Raw genomic sequence first — 20,249 nt, 5'->3', positions numbered from 1 at the left:
TTCTAATGATTTTCTACTTTTTCTACAGGAGGAAAACGTGAATTACTTTCAAACACTTTAAATAAATTCTGTGTTAGTAAATGCAAATGCTAAAGAAAAATATAAATGATAAATTATCCTAAATAAAACAAATACATTCATAGATATGGTTTATATGTATATAAAAATTTCACTCACTTGGGAAATGGAGACAACTTAAATGGCTTATGAGCTTGCCATATTATTTGATAATTTTTGGAAATAATTCTAAAATGCAATTAACTGTGTAAAGCTACATAAAACAAAACAAAAATACGATGTATATGCCGAGCTCAGTGACTAACCAGCTGGAATCAGCTGCGGTGTCATGACTGCAACCAGCAAGACCTAAAGCTGTCACTCAAGTGGCCCCACCCTAATTATGCAGAATTAATATAACCTTATAAAAATGAAATGGATGAGTTATAAAAAAATCAACCCTTTCACAGTTGTCATGAAGGGTAATATTAACTAAATGCACCAAAACCATCATTTGTATAAGACTGTAAACGTGTTTTTATTAGCTGTAAAATTGACCAATTTAAAATTGCAGTCAGTGAACATCTAGAGTTCCTGGAGCCAGCCCCCAGTGGCGAGTCAATGAATTGCAGTTTGAGTTACTTCCATATTGGCTTCATGAGGGAGAGTGGGAGGTTGCTGCTTAAACACAACATGCAGTAGAAATATGTATTTTTGGCCATGATTTAACAAATATATTCCTAGGATTTCGTAATATATCAGCAAATTTTATCCATTTGTTTCCATGTTTTAAACAAACATTTACTTCTATAAAATAATTAGTTCCCTCATCTTACTAAATCCTGTCCATTGTGTAATAGTTCTTTAATTTACATTAAAATAAAGGAAGAAATTAGTTCATCATGGCCAAGACAAAGCAACGAGTCATTTCTTAATTTAAGTCCACAGTTTAACTAAAATAAGTGAATAATTATTTTTCCACATCATTTTTCTCCCTCCGTAATTAAGCAGTGGAGTATGTCCAGTATTATGTCTGGTCATGTGATCTTGCAGGGTGACAAAAGATTGTCAAAAGTTCTATTACTTTACATGTACAACATTTTTAATGAGGGGAAACTTTAAGACTCGGGGGACGATATGCGTAGCAAGATAAGCTAAAGATGTTCAAGTGAACATGATCTAGTGAAGGCAATCTGTGAGTGTTTATACAGTAAATGTAAAAGTCTGACAATATAAATGACAGAAATTCCAATTAAAAGAAACCAGCGCAACTCAGACACGCTCAAACACACACACATGCAGTTCATCCTGTCTCATTAAGCACACTATAGCTCCCGTCGCTCTCTCTCAATCTATGTCTGTTTTTTAAATGCTAATGATGGATTAGCCCATGCTCTGGCCTCAGGATTTTCTCTCTTTATTCCCGTGTTTGTTTCAGTTCTCTCTCTCAGGTCTCTCTCTATTCTCTTGCTGTCATGTTGCTGTGACCCACAGACCCTCACTCTTTATGAGAGCCAATGAAAGGCCTCCGACGATAGAAAAGACTTCAATCGCTCTTTTCTCCATCTTAGTCAACCGAAGGAATTTTTCCATTATTCCTGTCGGAGCTGTGAGAAAATCGCTCTCCCCAATTGGTTAACAGGCCACCTGCTCGCCCGGCGAACCTGCTCGACCTCCGTCACCATGGCAAGCCAGAGGCGGAGGTGAGCGGTGGAGAGGTATGGGAAAAGATCAGGGATGAACAGGCGCTCTATTGTTCAACAGAGACCTGCCGGAGGTTAGCGGAAACCCAGAAAGGTCGAGGAAAGGTCGAAACAAGGAAGACGTTCGGTCAGCCCAGCATGTCGTCATGGAAATGTCCTCGATTTGCCTGATGCATTCTGACTAAGACAAATTAGCGGCAGACAAAGCGATTTTTGCGATCGCTGATCCGGTAAGACTCCATGGGAACAGTAAATATATAAGAGCTGCAGTGCATTGTGGGAGATTAAAATCACTTGTTTTGGCCCAAAACACATCAGCTTAGAAATATGGGGTACATAATGAGTTTATATGAATATACCTACTCAAAACAGCTATAACCGTAAAGCAGGGAGAAGCAAAGGAGCCCCGTTCCACCTCTTCCTCTCACTCCCTCCCTCTCTTTCTGTCTCTACAGAGAGCTGTAGGAAATGGAAATGCACACTTTATGGGTCTGGGTGATTGGATTTGCATGGCGTCAAGCCAGCCCAAACACACACACACACAAACACACACGCTAAGACACAAAGTGTCTGAGAGAGCAGTGGTAACTCAAAGTCAACATGACAGTTTTACTGGGGTGCAGTTGCTCTCAGTGTCTAAAGCAAACAGCCATTTACTGTTGCACTAAATAGCGACTAGCATTTGCCCTCAATATCAGAGAGAGAAATTACCATCTCGGATTTAAGCAGGGAATGGGGAAATTAGAAACTAGCTTTTGAGTTTCCTCTTAAAAGAATGGCCTTTAATGCGTGCTTGCGTCGAAAGAGCCAATCGAGATTGTCAAAATGAATTTCAGATTCCTCCAAGCATGATTATATGCCGTATCTCCCAATTACAAATAACTGTTTCATCTTTGAAACTCCCATTCTCTTATTTAATGGAAAACAGGACTCGCAGTGCGTGCGCTCAGACCTTCTTTCTATTTTTTCTTCTTCTTTTTTTGTCTAAACTTTTGTGTTTATTTCCGAATGCAGTGAATTGCTGGTGATTATGGCTGAAAAGCCATTTTTACAGGAATCTGCTGTGTTCAGAAGTGCTCACCGTTTTACCACGACACTCCAAATTGGCTTTAGACGCATTTCAGGTTTCTTTTGAAGGGCTTCTGGAATCCTTCTCGAGTCTGTCGAATTCAGCACTAGCCCACCTGTGGCAGGATGACAGCGCATGGCGTACTTGTGATTTACTGCGTTTGATCACAGGCCTTTGCCAAGTCTTATTAAGATGTTCCAATTTAAGAAAGCGTTAGATATACTCCATATCCTTAAATGGCTCTTTGTTAAAGCAGAACATTTGAATTAAATGAGATACAATGGTTAATTTAATATTACTGTAATTGACTCTAGTGGTCGGGCATTGCAGGCTAATATCACAGAGGAGGACTGCCTTCTGGTTGAAAGAGAGAGAGAGACAGGAGGAGAGAGTAAGAGTGACAAAGACAGAGAGTGAATGTTACGAGACCTCCAGGGATGAGGTGACCTACAATTAGTGACAGTAACATGATAACTTAGGGCCAACAGCAGTCCATTAGCATATTTCATAATTGATTACAGAATATCTTCGGAGGACGAATATTTATTCAGACCTAGTTAGGGCCAATTTGAGGGCGAATTAATGAGGAAACGAGGCTTAAAACGAGACCTGTGCTTTCTTTTTCTTCACTTTTCTGTTAGATGTTGCATTATGCAATTATGTAAATTCAAGGTTGATGGCTGCGGAGAAAAACAAATTCCATAACAAATATTCATCCCCTGTGACCGTAACGGAAGATACCAGTCTGTTGATTGTTCTTAATTCTTTCTAAAGAAACATTTGTCATATACTGTATCTCATAAAGTATGTCCATATACTGGTCATCTCTCTTACGGCAGGTTTAACATTTAATCTATAAGCTGCAAGTATCTATATTGCCTGATGACTAGCACTTACTTTTTTAGTAATTACCTTTTAATATAGGGTATATTAGATAGTAGTACTTATTTGTTTGATGCTAGTACTTGGTCATTAAAAAGCTGTTGAAATTCAATATTTTTTTCCATAGTGAAAGTGATGATATGTTGATGCTAATAATACTCATGCATATTAAACAGACACTCAACCCAAAATTGGGTGAACAAAACCAACCAATGTTAAAAAATGTTATATATAAAAAAAAAAAATATATATATATATATATATATATATATATATATATATATATATATATATATATATATATATATATATATATATGTTATATAAAAAATATATATATAAAATAACCCAATGATGGGTTTGTCCAGATTTAACTCTTTTGGGTTATAGTATCTCTGCATTTCAGAGTGTGATGGAGGTAAGGGTCTAAATGCAGAAACTCTGAGTCAGGCAGGCAATGGTCAAAGCAGGAGTGAGAGAGTAATCCAAAAGCGTAGTTGTGTTAATAGGCAAAATGGTTGATATAAGCGGCAAAATAAAGTAAACAATAAACAAGGCAAGGATCAAAAGCATGGCAAGACTAGGGATGGCTGACATGAAACTGACATTCCGACAGAGTATTGAGATCCCAAAGAGCAAGTGTTTCGAAACACCCCGGTCACGTGACTAAGGTGATTTTTAAACACCAGATCATATAATTAAATTGATTCAAAGCATCAGTCATTTCAGAAGCGTTTCAAGACCTGGCGAATCTGCATTTGACTGACAAGGTCGGGAATCCCTTTATCTCTTGTAGCCTGGACCGTACGTGTGCACAGAGTAAATGTGCTGCAAATGGGAACAGAGTACCGAATCCCGACTTTTACAAAATAAACTGTAAATATAACTTGATGTATTTTAATATTGTAAAATATTGTCCAACTGTCCAAAACAAGACATATTTATTTACAAAGTTTTTATGCAGAAGTCAGGTCAATTTTAAAACAAAAAATACTACAAGAACATAGCATTTATAAATAAATATCTATATAGTAGCATGTTACACCCTGGATTCGATCCCACTCTTTCAGTGTTTCACAAAGCCTCACTTTGACCACCACTAAAAACAATATACTATAAACAATAAACATGGCAAGGATCAAAAACAGGGAAAGACTAGATGGCAATGTTTAGAAATGTTGAGGCAAACAAGACTCCAGGATATCATTCCATGATGAGCTTCCAGCTGTGTGTGTATTTGGGTGATCTGAAACTGGTGTGTGAGTGAGGTGTCTGATGGAAAATGTAGATCAGTTCGGTGGCAGAGGTTACGTGATAGTGAATGTTTCCAGTGATCTACAAGAGCTATTGATGGAGATCGTTACAATACTACTACATATTGTTTAGATATTAGTTTTTTTTTTTTTTTTGTTTTTAGACTAATGTTTTGAAATTTTTCTTAGTAACAATTCTTATTTTTAAGTCAGCTTGTTTACTGATCTCACGTTATGCCTAGTCAAAATGGCCACAGAAGTGTTCATTAAAAAACTCGCAACATGTTACATAAGTGTCATATATAGAGTAAAACAGTTTAAATGTGTTATTTAATCATAGAGAAGTAAATACTGATGGTAATAGTTAATACTAGTGTCAATAAATGAGTAATATTATTTAATAAACAAAATATTATGAATAAGCATCTTTTAAAAAAGCATAGTAACTTAAAAGAAAGCACTGCTATACGTGGGTACTGGAAACTAAAAAAGAAAGGTTCCACTGTTGTAGCATGAAATAGACAAGCATGAAGACTGAATGTTAAATCAGCTTGCCATATCTCTTTTCATAGTTATAGATGTTTCAAATGGATACATGCAAATTCCTTTCTATTACAGGAATAGTTCTAACAAGAAGTCAAATTAATGTTGTTCCCAACCTGTATGATATTTTAGTTCTGTCTGAGACAATGAAATTCTGCAGAATATTCAATAGGCTTATGCAGGCAGTGACTAGGGGCAAGATTTTTTGAGAATAACAAATAATTTTGGTCTTTTCCTCACACGCAGATAAATGTTAGCATAAAAATCTTCTTCTGATATTTTAGATTTATCATAAATGTATGATATCATTTAAATATTATAACCATTCAAGATCCCTGAATAAATTCTAATATTTATTATTGCTTCAGTAAAAATGAATGTAAAGGTTAGATCAGGCAGAAATAGCTCCTCATGCTGACATTTGCAGGTTACCATTTTTTACAGTTCACAGAGCTATTGTATTTACTTCAGAAGACCTGAAATATGAGGCTTTTTTGTTTTGTTTTATGGATTTCAGAGCTCAAAGGCATCTTTTCATGTTTTTCTTTTATTGCATGAGACATTTGAATATTATGAATCGAATTAGAGCACCATGAATAAAACCCTAAACATTTATTTTTGTCACAGTGAAGAAAAACAATCATACAGGTTTAGACCAGACCAAAACGAATGATGAGTAAAAGATGGCAGATTCTTTTCTTCTTTTTTTGCCTGAAATTTTGCTGCATCCTTTTTTCCCACATGTAGCCGCTTTATTCAAAGGCGAAACACCAATCTGATGTGCTAATCGTGACCTCACTGCTTGGAAGTGTGTCTGTAGTTATGGAAACTCTGTAGTGAGGCATTTTAACAAGGTTCTTATCTAAGCAACAGAAACCCACTTAAACTAATTCTCCACCTCCATCCACCCAGCCACGCACGCACACACATACACAAGGCACCCTTGAAGATGAGTGATTCCCTCAAACTGAAGAAACAAGTGCACAGAGAGAAGTGCAAGTGTGATTATTGAGTAATATCATCTCTCTTTATGTGCTACTGTATTTTATTTTTAAGGCATTTGAAACATTTCAACTGGGGCAGCACAACATATCGTTTGAGCATCGCTACCACAAGGTGTGCATTTGCAATAGTCACATCGCAATGCAGTGTTGATTTGGGATTGTAGATGACCAAAAACCACAGATCAAAGCACACAAGATTTGTTTAGACACTGCACAACTGAACCATAATAAAGTGAAAATATCTATCCTCAGAATGTGTTTGAGGCCTGTAACTATGTGAGCATTTTAAGGAGTTTAAAGCATTATAGTATTCAATAAGTTTAATAAAAATGTTTTTGATGATTACTGTGCAGTGTAAATTTACATTTGATTATTCAATTTCTGTATACCTAAATACTGTTAGACTTTCCCTAGAAAATCTTTAAAAATCTATTTATTTTACTTTACTCTTTGCTCCATTGTGTTTATTTACGAATGTAGTTGGTTAATTATATAAGTATAATAAATTACATAACAAATATGTTTATATTTTACTCCCCTTCAAAAGCATTCCTATCAATCTAAAGTACTTACTTTGCAAATAGTGCTATTTAAGTCATCTGGTGAAATTGTATTTATATGGCAATATAAATCACAGTGAAAATAAATATCAAAATGTACAATTTCCCAATATTGTTCAGCCCCAGTTTCAACATAGTCAACATCTATACAAGAACTAACATGAGGTTTTCACAGTGATACCATAGAAAAACCTTTTAGTAAAGAGATCTTTAAATAATAATTTTCCTTATAGACCATATCAACTACAAACAACCTTTTGTAGAATCAAAAGCTATTTTACAAATTGTACTGCATTTTTGATTAAATAAATGCAGCCTTGGTGAGCAGGAGAAGCTTATTTTAAAGCATTTAAAAACCTTACTTACCCCAAACTTTTGACATTTTTCAGAATATCTTGTTTTGTGTTTCTTCTTTGAGAAGAAGGAAATTCATAGAATTTTAGAACCACTTGAGCAGATGGTCAGCAAATATTCATTTTCATCAGCTGTCTCTTTAAAGGTTCCTCAGAACCATTGACGAAAGTAAAAAGACTTGGAAAGTCTTAAAAATGTTCTTTAAATTACGAAAGTATTCTTCACACGCATTTAAAAATGGTTCTTTGAAAAAAACCTTTTACCAATTGGTTTTTGGGGGTACCAAAATAAGCACTTGTTCAGTATGTCATAACTGTGAAAACATGTTTGGTTCTTCCTGGCGTCTTTATTAGCCTTATTCACCAATAAGGAAGTAAGATATTTTTGCCGCTTGTTTTAGAACCTCCAATTCAGCTTATAAGAGAAAAAACAGGAATAACCAAAAATGTTATTAATAGTTACCTTTTTAAAAATTATTTTAAGTTTGAGATAAGAATAGGATAGTGGAGGTTACAGACAGAAAAGTATTGGGAGTAGAGAGAAGGGAAGAGTCGACAAACAACCTTGAGCCAGTAATCGAACTCGGGTCGCCATGAGCACCATATGTCTGTGCACTTAACCACTAAGCTATTGGCGCCAACTTCATAGTTACATTTTTACATAATTGAATTCATAGTTGAGTTCAGTTGTATGAAAATATAAATTTTTTTAAAGGGTGCTTGGCACCAAGTGAAGTTTATTTGTAAACTAATTTCGAGAGGAGCACGCGCTTATGATTGATAGCAGCTGGTCCACATTTGCTAACACTGATTCACCAATCAGACGACTCATTAACCACTATAAATAACCAGAGTATCTTACCTCAGCCATCTTTGTCTTGAAAAATCCCCCCTTCCACCCCTACTCCTCCCATTTCCTTGTCTGGGCAGCAGAGAGGCCTAATGGTTAGCATCATTGCCACACAGCAAGAATGTCACTGGCTCAGTCACTACCTGACCAAGTCAGCATTTCTGTGCGGAGTCTGCATGTTGTCCCCATGTTTGCATAGGTTTTCACCGGGCTCTCCAGTTTCCTCCCACAGACCAAGAACATGTAACATAAGTAAATTAACAAATCTAAATTAACAGCATAGAAACTCCATAGCATTCAATCTACTTCCACATCATCAAGCAGGAAGAGTTCTCAAGACCTACCTGAACTCGGACTCCCCTCTTGCGCTGCAATGGGGGGTAGCCCCGGGCTCGAGGATCTCACAAGCTCAGTGCTCTCTCCCGGGACAGCATGCCAAACACACTTCATAATCAATCATCAGCTAAGGGCGAACTCTTGAAACAACACCTTTCATCAATCGTTGGAGGATAAGCAAATCACAATCAAAACTAAATTGTATAAACGAGATCATACAAATTCAAGCGAATTAACCACTGAATCAAAAAGCTACGAATGGCTGTGAGATACCATTGGACTAACAAATGGCAGACAGTCAAACAGTTATCTCTACAAACAAGTGTGTTTAAGACTATACATGAAAATGTTGTTAATATAATTACAAAATACCAGTTTGCAACATTAAGCAGCATAACAAGTTGTTTCTGCGACTAAAAATGAATGGAAATGAATGAGAACTGAATTCTCAAGCCAATAAGGTTCCAAAGTGCCCACTCTTACATGAAGAATAAGGTCAATCTAAAACAGTGCATGTTGTGAGCGTTTGTCAGGGCATCACTATGCAGTTGCTGTGGTGTTTTGCTGTGGCGCCCTTTTGCCTATTGCAATTCAGTTGCCAGGGGGTTCTGAGTGGTTGCTATGGAGTTGCTAGGGGGTTCTGGATAATTTTCCTAGGCGTTTAGTATCTATAATAATCTGGTGTCTACCTATGACTCACCGCCTCCTTCATAATGTTTTTTTTTGTTGCATGTTTATTCCTAATCATGAAGTCTGGTCTCTTAGAAAAGGTATTAGGTAATCACACTTCTCTATTCAGTAATTTCCACAATCGCATAAATGGTGCAGAGTGTGTTACATGCCAAAGTGCAATGCTTTGTATAACACTAATGAAGTTTAATAGTTTAGAGCTAAGCATTAAGTGTGAGCAATATTAATGGTGATTCAAGATTCAGACATTAAAAACTAGTCAGCGTTATCATTAACAGCAACATCAACACGTTTTTGTTTGCTGTACTCTTTCATCTTTAATCTTTTCTCACAGGTAAACGCAGTCATGTATTGTTGTGGCCAGGGAATACCACTGTCATTTAGTTCTATATGCCTTTTCATTTGTGTGTGCGCGCATTATATTTCCCATGAGGATTGTAGAGGGGAGAGAAGGAGAGGGAGTTGTTTGATCTTTAACAGGATTATTCATCCTCTTTCCCTTTTATTTATTTAATATCCTTCCTTTATGCACGGAGCATCTGGGCAGCATTTAAAACATTAAACCACACACATCTCACTGGAGGCCCGTATGCTTTGTTTGTGTGTGTGCCCGTGTATGTGTGTGTGTGTGCGCGTGTGGAGGCGGAATTCCTTGACCTGACAGTCCTGTAGCATGATCGATACTGCGTTGAATTACACACGAGTCTGCAAGCCGCACATTTCCAAGTCCTCCTCTTCCTTTAAAAGCTCTTGTTCACTCTCGAACACACATAAGCGTTCATGCACAGGTCAGCCCTAGAACTGCATTCTGAATTGACTGAGGTACTAGATGTTTGCACGGTACATACTGTTCAACATCATGATTTAATTAATGGAAATGTCAGGGGTTCTTTTTTTTTCTTCTTTTTTTTGCAAAAAGGAAAAGGGAATTTTATAGATTGAGTCGAATGTAAGCACTATTGACAGAATCTGTGAGATGCTGTTGAATGCCACAAGAATTAATTTAGGCATGTCTCTTACTATAATTGGAAAAACTGTAATGCAATTATAGTGCACTATGGAGAAAGATATCTTAGGTGGTTTAAAAATCTCAATGTAAATGTAGGATGTTTTTGTACCACAATGTTCATTATTTGAGCTTTGAAATAGCTAGTCATCGCTGAAGGAAACATCACTGTAGAGAGGTTTTTATTGTAGAAACAGCTGTTTAAAAGTCTAAGTGTAATTGAGGTCATGAGATAAAGAACCATATAAGTCCATATTTTCAAATTTTTGATAATAAGGCTTTTTTTTTATTTAGATTTGTGAACATTATATTACATATTTTTATTTTGCTTGAAGATAGACAATAAAAGCTTTTAAATTCTAAGGAGATAACATTTTTCAGTGTCAGTATTAAAAATTAAATGAGTTTCAGTACTAAAAAAAAAAGAGTTGTTGTGATTTATATTTCTTAAATGTGGAATAATGGTATATGTCCAGTACTAGTGTGGAATACCTGTATAACTCCAATTCATCATATCACTTTATCCCACTAAAGATCTGATTCAGTAATAATTCATATTATAATACATTAACAGAAATTTCAAATTAATATTAAGCATTTTTTAAAGTTTATTATTATTATTACTGTTTAGCACTCCTCAGTGGGTTCCGAGAGAGTGATCACATCACGTATACGTTTTTTCCACTCACCTCTTTCGGTGGATTTTTCTCTGGATTTTGTTCTCCTCTTTGATTCAAATATGGTTTCCTAGCATTCCTCAAAGCCTTCCTTACTCTGTACTTCGATTTGTTTTATTTGCAGAGGATTTGCCTTTTATTTGTCCGAAGTGGACGTGACAGCAAGTGGCATCTTCATTCTTCTTGGTGGACTTAAACGTTTTTTTCTGTGTTTTCGCTGTTTTAATGTATAAAATGCAGACTCTTGATCGCATGAAAATATTTTCAAACTGTTTCTATATACAAAGTTCAAACACACAATAATGCTACATGGTTATCTCATTTTTTATTTATTGGACTTATACTGTTGTTTGTCACATAAACTCAATTGGTGAATAGTTTTCCCATGTAACAATGCTTACTCATTTGCAAGAAATAAATAAATCTGCATTTCAATGTGGTTTATTAGTAATTAGCTATACCCCGTCTGTAGGCACCAGAAAGTTACTTTATTTATTATTATTATTATTTATTTATTTATTTATTTATTTATTTATTTATTTATTTATTTATTTGCTAGCTTGTGTGTTTCACCTCTGTAAATTTTCAACCTTATTGGAAATATAAAAATATCGGAAATATGGAATATATCGGAAAAAATAGGTTGTGCCTGATACATTTTGTTGCATATTTCAGATGATATCCAATAGAGGGCACTTTGTAGATTTTTGCAATTCTAAAATACTGTATGATTATGTATGATACTGTATGATTCATCTTCTTTCCGGCTTAGTCGTCACCACAGCGGAATGAACTGCCAACCTATCCAGCATGTGTTTTATGCAGCGGATGCCCTTCCAGGTGCAACCCATCACAGGGAAACATGCATGTGCTCTCATTCACACACATACACTACAGACAATTTAGCTTACCTAATTCACCTATAGTAAATGTCTTTAAACTGTTGGGGAAAGCTGGAGCACCCAGAAGAAACCTATGCAAGCACGGGGATAACATACAATGCTGTATGAAAAATTAATTTATATGTTTCAGAGGTTTTTTACACACCACGGCAGGGCTTGGTCACCAAGTGAACCACTGACTTAAACACTTCCCTAAACCCAACCAATAGTGTTTTAATAGCAAAAGTTACAATTCAACAATGAGTTTCACCTTGATTTTACATTGCTTTCTTGTGGAACTATGCTTTTAATTATGTTATGGAATTGTGCTATAACGGACTCAAACCTGAATGCTCTGCCCCACAAGTACAATACTTTACAACATGAGCTATGCTGACCAAAATGACCACACTAGAAAAGTTGTCAATATGGACTTTTTAAATTTAATTTGACGCATTTTTGTTGATTACAAACTATGGACATTATTATGGTGCTTCACGATATTTATTAAGTGTTGTGCTTGGTTTATTGATCCTGTAAATTACATGCAGAAGTTGCTGATATTTATTTTACAGCATTCATTTTACTTAAAAACTGCAGTCAAACGTATGTTGAAGTATGTATTTGCACTTTCACAAAAATGAGACTGAGGCACATGAGAGAAATTTTTATATTTCTCTCTCTGACATAATCAATTGATTTTAAGATTTATATAATAGTTGAAAAGATTGAGCTTTGAGCTTCTACACAATGTCGACCAACACAGGCTTATTGTGAAAACATACCCCTGTATACATTTCTGGAGAGCGCAAACTATCTATATAGATCTATGCATGGCTGTATTTCATCTTTAAAATGAATGCTATGGGGAGGTATGACTGCCGACGGCTTCTGTTTGTTTTCACGCTACCAGCTAACCACTTATCTCCATGTGGATGGCTTTTCTTCTGTTACCAGTTTGCCCAGTTGCTTGCTGTGTACAGCGGCATACTAGGGACGCAGAGAGGAGTTTACCGTGACGATAACATTTGAGTCCAGCAAAAAAGGTTCCAGAAAGCAAAAAACTAAAATAAACTAGTAAATAACAGGGTGAAAATGTAATAAGATCTGAAACATGGTAAAAATCAGGCAGCCGTAAGAGCTTTTTTTATTTTGGATTGCTTTTGCAAACACTCTGAGAGTTTAGGGAAGGCGATGGGCGGGTTAATCAGGATATTGAAAACACTATCGGTTGGGTTTAGGAAAGGGGTTGGGTGGGGGTATCAGTCAATCTGAAAGTCAGTCAGTAACTCGACAGTGGCCTCTGGTGGATTTACACAAGAACAGCAGCCGTGAATAGTACTCATGCGAGAAATTTGCGATCTGAAAAAGTGTACACAGCGGCCGCTGGTGGATTCGTAAAAACAAAAACTGCAAAAAAATGTTCCTCCTGGGATGTATTTGGTGCTCTCCAGAAATATATACACAAAGTACATATTAATTCAGCCTGGGTTGTTGTCGACAGTACACAGCAATCAATTTTGTGTTTAATAGACGTCTAGGGCTGGCGCTTCCATAGAGGCTACCTAGGCGGCTGCCTAGGGCGGCAGAATAGAGAGGGCGCGTCCCCAAAACTACCCTCGCCACCCGCGCCCTCATCCGCGTCTAGGGTGGCAGAATAGAGAGAGCGGCGTCCCCGAAACTATCCTCGCCACCCGCGCCCACAATTATATCCGCGTCTAGGGTGGCAGAATATAGAGAGCGGCGTCCCCGAAACTACCCTCGCCATCCGCGCCTCTGTTATATCCGCGTCTAGCGCAGCAGAATAGAGAGGGTGGCATCCCCTAAACTACCCTCGCCACCCGCGCCTCAGTTATAGCCACGTCTAGGGCGGCAGAATAGACCCCCCACCCCCCGGTTTCACTTTAGGTTTGAGGGCGGCGTGACAGTCCTTTGCCTAGAGCGGCAGTTCAGCTTGCTCCGGCCCTGTAGACCTTCAATAGACATCTAAACTAAACTAGATCCAAAACTAGACTAGTAGTCAAATAGACAGATTAGACAGATTTTATATGTCTAGTCATTAGTTTCTGTTTATTTAATGACTAGTTTTGGCCTATTCTTAGACATTTATTAGAATTTCACTGAGAGCCAACATTTAGCCTTGTTTTAGCCAAGACGGCTGTTTAGATGTCTATAAGATATGTTTTAACAACAAAAATGCTTGCTGGGTAATTTTTAATTGCCTAAACTTTATATTTCTATAGATTCTGACTGGCTTTCAGTGTTTTATAGTTTATTAGTTGTAAAAAAAAATCATCCTGAAAGTGATGAAAACGGTATTGTTTTTGTGCATTTTTATCATTATAGCTGTGGTCTAAACTCTGATGATTTTTACGATTTTTAAAGCGATGTCTTTATAGTTATGTTCATCGTTATGGTGTTTGATGTGAAAACATTTAAAATGTTCTAATAAGATTGTCCTTTGGGAAACTGAAAATGCTGTCTTTATGGCATCCCTGCAAAAATGTCTCTTAGAACCTTTTATTTTGGTTTTTGTGTGGTATATGTGGTAAATCCTCCTCATCTAACATTGTGTAAGTGTTCAAGGGTCTTCTGTAGAGCGAGGTGATTGCTGTCGGTGTGTGTGCAGTGAGCGTTTATTGTTGGTGTGTGTGTCGAGGCGTTGGATCATGGTGGATTAGCTGTAATCTTGGCCAGTGACACTCCCCAGTGGTCGGATCACTAAGCACGCAGCCTCTCTGTCTTTCTGCTGAACACATCTAGCACAGAAAAAAAAGCCAAACAACCTTTTTGCGGCAGCTACAAGCTTTACACTCACTGAGGTTTGGGCGATTGACTCACATTTGCATGCACACAGACACGGGATTGCTCAAGACAGTTGGCATCTTAAACTGTCAAGTGATCATTACTAGCTTACTTGGGGGACACACGCGAACAAATACAAACCTCTTAGAGTAAGCGCACAGTGAGGGAACACTAATCTCTTTGTATTCGCTTTCATTTTAATAAACAAAGCGTTTTAATGTGGAAATTTCTCATCACAAATGGCTCATTTTTACTAATGACCCTTCAGAGGAAGGAAAAACTCAACTGGACTAAAAATCTAATATCTGTCTCAAGGCCAGAGTCGTAATTCAACCTCCCTAAAATGTTTTCACGCTTTCAAAGCAGCGCTTCGCTTTTACTGCCATTAAAGACTCCATGAAATGGTTTAAGAAACACAATTTCTTTCTTGTTTTGACATATTTCCTATTGAATTGGGGAGCTGGGGCAGAACAAATCGACAGGCTTACTTTTTCAAATAGCCAACTGCTTTTAAGTAGTACATCACAGCCTGGCCAACCATGATTTACTACTGGCTATAGCTGGTCGGTGACAGGTGGTATTAGAGAAAGCAGACATCTGTCTAGAGAGCGTTTTATCTTATGAACAATTGGGAACATCCTTGCAAACAACATCATTTAGTCTTTGAATTATGATGGCTAAAACCACTCCCTGCCCCTGTTTGGATTTAAGAAAACAAATACTTAAGACTTACTGACTGGATGTTTATTGCAGTGATTAATTAACTGAAGTCCAACTGCTTAATGATGTATTGAACTTGTTTCTCTTTGATAAAACTGCACACTCTTACTAATTTTTGATTTTACTGCCTGTTTATCTCCGTAAAGCTGATTTGACAGAAGACTAATGTGTTTTTGGCTTGTTATATGTTTGGTAACCATTCTTTTTAATTGATGCGGTAACTTTTTATCCTTTTCTAAGACATATCCAAGGATTATGCTGCAGGATGACGATGCAAAGATTCACTGGGCACAAACCTGTGAAAGGAGGCTTTATTTTTCACATGAGAAATGACCACCAATTGTCTTGAGATGTGCTTTAGTCGACAGTGGTTCACCTCAGGGTCATGTAGGGGAGATGGTCGATTACTAATGTAAGATCTCTGCCAAAAGAAACTGCAAATGAGTTTCGAAACAATGCCATGATAAACATACATTGTAATCAAAGCTAATAATGGCTCTCAATAAGACAACACTGTCTATTCCAGCACATCTCAAAAACATTCAAGTAGATTCAGGCCAATTAGTGGTCAATTTATAAATGAGAATAAAGACTCATTTTTTACAGTTTTAAGCCATACGTCTCAAACTCGATTCCTGGTGGGCCGCAGTTCTGCAAAATTTGGTTACACTTATTTTGATGGTCTATTTGAGTATTAGTAGACAGTCTGCTTAATATCTGTTGATACAGACATTCAACAGACATTTAACTGACTATAAGAAACTTTGCAAGTGCATATCAACTTACACTAACCCTAATCCCAACCTAACAGTTTACTTATAGTTTAATAAGAATTAGTTGGCATGTAGATGCAATGTAACTTGTGTTCAACAAACAGACCATCAAAATACCGTGTGAACCAAAGTTTTGTTCCCAACACAGCTGATCTAACTAATCAAGGTGTTCAAGATACTAAAGACTATTAAGCAGGTTTGAGTTTGAGGTGGTTGGAGCTAAATTATGCAGAACTGCGGCTCTCCAGGAATTGAGTTTGAGGCCAATGGTTTAACCACTTAAACTCTGCGGACCCGGTACCCGTGACGTCATCGACTTTCGCTTTCAGATTTAAAGGGCTAGCATTGCACCAGACCCCCGTAAGTGGTGTCGTTTGAAAGTGTAGAATCTATATTTTATGCACATATGCATCACTTTGGTTTTTATTCTACTGTATAAAAGTTATTTACACTTAAAATACACAGTATTTTGGATACCCGAGCTAGGTATTTTACATTGGTTCATTTGCATGTTTTTTATATGACACATGTACAAGTTATAGCTCAAATGAAAGCTCTTGCCGGTGCTCATACAGTTCTAGCATTCTTTTTACTGAATTATGTTCTCATTTCAAACAGTTGCTGAATGAATTGTGGTGTTTCCATGGCGCAGAAATGTAAACAATACATTCATGATCAATAAGCAGCCCCAGATAGCACAGACAGCTGTCATCTCTTACCTTATGCTGTGCCCTTCAGGGCCATTCTCCTCTGTTTTTGAGGGGATGTGCATAAGTAATCCTTTAAATGTCTGATGTGGTCCAAACACAGTGAATTATGTTTGATCAAACAAAAGAATAGTGAAATATGTAAACAAGGATTGGTCCCTGTGGCTTGTTTAGCACCTCTCATCAGTTGGAATACAATGTTGGAATACAACTTTTGCATAGATTATGGTAGAGACATTTTTCTTTTTTCCTATGATTACAGACATGTGCAGGAACCACCAAAATTAATTACAGCACGCTAGACCACACAGAACCTAAAAGGTACACTTTCAGATTTGAGTTTATAAAAAAAATACAAAAAGCGCCTCTTTTTTTAGGTGTTTATTATAACACAGATGACATATACAGTTATTTTAAACACTTTCAATAGTGTTTTATGAAAATTCAAAGGGTTTTCTTTAAAATGATACCAATTTTTTGCATTTACACCTCTTTATGTTGATTTGGGAAGCTTTTAAATTTGGGTAGGCAAAATCCAGGCGGAAATCCCCAAATAGCAGCAGAGTTTAAGTGGTTAAGCCAAATGAGTCTTTCCATTATGATCTAGAATTAGGCATCTTTGACATGGTTGTTGAAGTACTAAAAAGATTATAAGCACTAATAGGCATAGTTCACCCCAAATAAAGAAAATTTTGTCATCATTTAGTCACCCTTGACTTGTTCCAAACAATTTGAATTTCTTTCTTTTTTGAACACAAAATAAGATATTCTGACAAATGCTGGTTGCTGGGAACTATTGCCTTCCATCGTATTCTTTGCACTAAGATATCTTTTTTTGTGATCAACAGAAGAATTAAATTCATAAAGGTTTAAATTAACATCAGAGAGGGTAAATGATGAATTAACTACGCCTTTAAAACTTTGCTTGCTTAAATCCAAACAGGACCTTTTTTTGGCCAGGCATGTTGTACAAACTTAATGGACATAAAATGACAAAAATAATAGACAATATCAATAATAAATATGTAACATCTTAGTGTGATGATGCCTTAAAAAGACAAGATCAAATTGCAATTAAGCTTAATATATTAACATAAAAAGATTGCAAAAGGATATAAGCAGGAGAAAACTATATCAGGCGATGAACTGAGCAAACTAAGGGAATTAAATACAGAGGATGAATAACCTCAACTGTAAAAATGTTTGTTAAACATATCATGGCAGCTACAACCAAATAAATAAATAAATAGAAATATCAAACCAAGAGTTTTTAAGTATAATGAAACCAAAATACATTAAACATTGCATGATTGTGAAAAAATTACCATCAACCAGCCTTTATTCTAAATATCTTCTTTGGTTCATTCACAGAAAAATGAAATTCATAAAGGTTTTAAACAACAGGACGGCAAGTTAATAATGAGTGAGCTATCCCTTTAAATATTTGCTTGCTTGCATCCAAACAGCACCTTTTTTGACCAGACATGGGTACATTGTTAATGTACATAAAATGCAAAAAAATCTTAAGCATCTAAGATTATTGATGGCACTTTTCAAATTGCATTGTTGCTTAATAAAATAAAATTAAATAAAAAGATTGTAAAAGTATATAATCAGAAGGAAACAACATGAACTGCTACAAACTAAGAGACTTAAATACACAGGGTAAATTAACTTAACTTTAAAAATGTTTGTTAAACATATCATGGAAACAACAAGCAAACAAGGAAATTAAAATATCCAACCAAGAGTTTTTATGTGAAATAAAGCCACAATAGATTAACCTATGCATAATTGTGACAAAATTACTTTAGTCTTCTGTTTTTAATTTGTTTTACATTACATTTATTTCTTTAATGTAATAATTTGGGGCAGATTTACAGAACAACTTATGACAACCAAACCTTTTATGGCCTTAAAATAAATTTTAAAAATCTGGATTTTCTAAAGACATACAGAGAAACAATTAGTGCTTTGTACACTTTCAGAAATAAAGGTACGCGAGCTGTCACTGGGGTGGTACCTTTTTAAATGGTGCAAATTTGTACCTAAAGGTTCATATTAATACCTCAAGGGTACATATTACTACCTAAAAAGTGTTCCTTTTAAAAATGTTAAGGAACTAATATATACTTTCGAGGTACCTATATGGACCCTTTAAGTACAAATGTGTACCTTTTGAAAAGGTACCACCCCAGTGACAGTTCGCATACCTTTATTTTTGAGACTGTAAGCATGGAGACAGATATTTTTCTGACAGACCTTACTGCATATTCGTTTGCATGAATTTTCCTTTTACATATAAAATTTATTTGAGGAGAGTATATAAATGAATTGCATCACATAATTGACTAATGTTTGTGGGTGTTTTTTTCATAATGTTTTGGGAATTTGCATCATACTTTAATGCCAAAAAAAACATGCCGTAAGTTAACCAATTCAACACATCTTATCACCGCCAGATTTGCTTGTTTACAGTGTCATTTGCACTTGTTTTTTTCATGTAAACAATATGAAAATGAGCTGCTGCAACATTGTTTTTTAATTTACACGTTGTCAGCGTTTAGAAATCAAATTTTTTCGTTAATAAATTAAAATAATTCTGGTTTGAATCTATTTTAGATCAAATAAATACTGCAATAGCCTTGATGGGTATAAATCCAGAACACAAAAATCTTAGGTAACATTTAAAAAAATCATAATTATGTAACTGTACACAGAAATAAATTATTCAAAAATGATTCCTTGCATTTACTAAATTTTTTATATGTTAAGTGGTTGTAAGCAATTTATTTGGGCTGAATTTAAACAAACACATTGAGTTGAATATTATTCAATTTATTTGTTTGTTTAAATTCAACACAAATAAATATTTTGCAACAGTTTTGCTGACTATTTTTCAGTATACTGTACATGTTTTTCATTGATTGAAATAATACAACAATTAATGCAAATAATTTTTTAAAATACCAACACTAAAGGTTTTTTTATTATTAGATTAGTTTTTAGTTTACACTGCCATTCCCTAAAAAGAGAGAGATTAGAGGAGCACATGTGATGGGAAAATCATATTTGGGCCACATTCAGCTGCGAAGTGAACTCAGTCCTGTCACACGGAGCTTGAGAGAGATGAAAGTGCACCGCTGCAGAGACCTGAGATAGGATTGTGTGCTTGTGCGTGGAGGGATTCAGATGTAATTTGCATGAAATGCATCCAAAATCTTAATGATTTGCAAGCTGGTTGTTTTATCTTACACAATGGGAAGGAAGGGGAGCGTAGAGAGAGAGAGAAAGAGAGCAAGCGAGCGTTCAATCAACTTCTCGTTCGTTTTCTCATCCTCCTGTTTTTCTCTGACTATTTTAGTGCAGTAGGTTGCGCAGGATTGAGAACATGTGAATGTTTTATAGGCTTACATAAGGGACCTCACCCCAGAGACAAC

At 36.0% G+C, this 20,249-nt stretch overlaps 1 protein-coding gene and 1 long non-coding RNA gene across 17 annotated transcripts in view; both read left to right on the top strand.

Moving 5' to 3' along the window:
- The window catches only part of il1rapl1a (interleukin 1 receptor accessory protein-like 1a), a 269,892-nt gene that overhangs the window by 155,402 nt on the left and 94,241 nt on the right, over window positions 1-20,249 (top strand). The window lies entirely within an intron of this gene.
- LOC147835329 (uncharacterized) lies at window positions 4,720-11,358 on the top strand. Its single transcript, XR_015499616.1, has 4 exons — window positions 4,720-6,595; window positions 6,745-8,127; window positions 8,509-10,189; window positions 10,611-11,358. It is a non-coding gene; the product is annotated as an uncharacterized LOC147835329 (long non-coding RNA).

The sequence above is a fragment of the Danio rerio genome, chromosome 9 (genome assembly GCF_052040795.2).
Source record: "Danio rerio strain M-AB ecotype USA chromosome 9, GRCz13ab, whole genome shotgun sequence".
NCBI classification, from domain to species: Eukaryota; Metazoa; Chordata; class Actinopteri; order Cypriniformes; family Danionidae; genus Danio; species Danio rerio.
Note: the sequence above shows the minus strand (reverse complement) of the source record. Positions and strands in the feature narration are given on the sequence as shown.